This window comes from Triticum aestivum, chromosome 4B (genome assembly GCF_018294505.1).
Source record: "Triticum aestivum cultivar Chinese Spring chromosome 4B, IWGSC CS RefSeq v2.1, whole genome shotgun sequence".
NCBI classification, from domain to species: Eukaryota; Viridiplantae; Streptophyta; class Magnoliopsida; order Poales; family Poaceae; genus Triticum; species Triticum aestivum.
In genome coordinates, this window is record NC_057804.1 from 122,117,060 (window position 1) to 122,119,244 (window position 2,185).

The window sequence follows — 2,185 nt, forward strand, 5'->3', positions numbered from 1 at the left end:
GCCGCGATTCTAAGCTAGCACGATGAACAACACAAGAGACACGAGGTTTATACTGGTTCGGGCCACCGACGTGGTGTAATACCCTAATCCAGTGTGTGGTGTGGTGGACTGCCTCTTGGGCTGATGATGAACAATACAGAGGAAGAACAGCCTCGCGAGAGGTGTTCTTGTGGTGGTGTGGATGAGCTAGGCTCGGATTCACTCTCTTAGCTCTAGATGAGATCCAGATGCCTTCCTACTGTGGTGGCTATCTATATTTATAGAGGACCCGGTCCTCTTCCCAAATATTGAGCAGGAAGGGAGCCAACAACGGCCATTTTGAAAGGGGACAACTAGTATAGGCTATCCTGACTAAAGGTGGTCTTCGACTGCCAAAGGCACTGGTGATGACGCCGTCTTGGGCTCCACGGTGACCTCCGTCCTGCCGCTCTGCTGGTCTTGGTCTAGTTGCACCAATATGGAAACCTTTGCTTGATGCCTCAGTACTGCGCACCTGCGCTTGCCTCCTTTGCACCAAAGAGGAAACGAGGACATTGCGCAGGCTGGCGCCCGCCTGGTCTTGATCGTCATGGCTTGCGTCACAAGCACCTCACGAGGTACCCCTTGCCTTGATCTCTCCGCCTCCTCGCGAGCCTTCCTGGTGAGGCCGCCCCTGAGGAGGCCTTGTGTCATCCGCCCCGCAAGGCTTGGCCCCTCGCGAGGGTCTTGAGCGTTTGTTGGTGAATATGGGTCGTACTAGGCCACCGCTGAGCCACGCTGCAGGCCGCAGGCAGGCAAGTCGGGGGACCCCCGTTCCCAGGACGCTGACAACCGCCCACCTACTAACACAACATGCAACATGCATGCATGGCGATCGGATGGATGGATGGATGTAGGGGCGTGGGTGGCGATCTAGTGCATTGGTGGCGACTCCCCGATCACAGTGCAGGAGTGCAACACCAACTGGTTCCACGACTTCTCTGTGTGCATGCAAGGTCGCTGGACATGAACCATTGAACGGCGTGCGTCATCCACGCCACCGGCCACTGCTTCGTCACTGCCAACACCGAGCCGCGCAAGCTCACGCTCGCCTTTCGCATGCTCGGCCTCGCCCTCTATATTACCTTGCCGCTTCTCTCGCAGCCGGATCAGCCCATGGACTTCTACCCCTATGCCGGCCAGTTCCCCCGCGGCCGCGGCCGCCATGCCATCGCCACCGGCACTGTCCCTGACAGTTGCCCCCGGCCGGTGTCTTCTCCAGTGCCGATCTTCTAGTGCCACAGGCCGTGACTCCTGCCTCCCGTCTGGCGTCGCCCGTCGACGATGCCACAGCAGCCAGAGCCGGAGACGCTCCCCTTGTTGCCCGCATCTTCTTCAAGCGAAACGTCGGCCGAGGACTCTAGCTCTGGCTCGGCGTGCGCGTACGACTAGTGGGCGCTGCCGGAGCACTGGTGCCACTGGAAGGTGGTGACGCCCAATATGATGGTGGCCATGGCGCCCGGCCCTCTAGCCATGCGGCGATACGGCCCGGACATGACACTGCAGGAGGCGCTCGACGGCCGCGATGACCCCTATCAGACGCTCCCCCGAGAGGCCACGGCGGCGCTCCTCAATGCCTACTAAAATGCATCAGGGTCGCCCTTCCTATACCCGACCACCACCAGTGTCATCGTCCACCTCATCGATGTGTCTGACGTCAGCGCCCATGTGCAGGTGGCGCTTGCGCGCGAGGATGGTGTGGGAGGGGGCGCAGGCGTCGAGGCCGTAAAGGCGGACGCGCAGGCTGGCGGTGGCGGTGGTGAAGGCAAGGGGGCAGCGGCCGGGTGCAGAGGATGGAGCTGGCGGTGGAGGAGGGATGTGGATCTATATCAGGAAATTAGGAAGGGAAATGAGAGATGGGGCCAGGACTCGGGGTGAGATTGACTTCCTTCAACGATGGGGGATTTCGTTTCGATCAACTCGCGGCTTCGATCAATGTAGCGAAAAGAAACGACCACTGACTATTTCATTAGGAGTAGATTAGGAGTAGGGATAGACTTTGAGGTAATTTAAAATTATTACCATATAATTACAATATTCAAAATTTCCTGAGTTATGGCCTTACCATACCTGGATTGATAGCCTTTGGGTAATTTAAATTTATTACCATATAATTACCATATTCAAAATTTCCTGAGTCATGGCCTTACCATACCTGGATTGATTT

The 2,185-nt window shown here is 57.3% G+C and overlaps 1 pseudogene; it reads left to right on the top strand.

Moving 5' to 3' along the window:
- Positions 1–865: 865 nt before the first annotated feature.
- Positions 866–1,896, top strand: LOC123090016 (uncharacterized; annotated as a pseudogene).
- Positions 1,897–2,185: the final 289 nt, after the last annotated feature.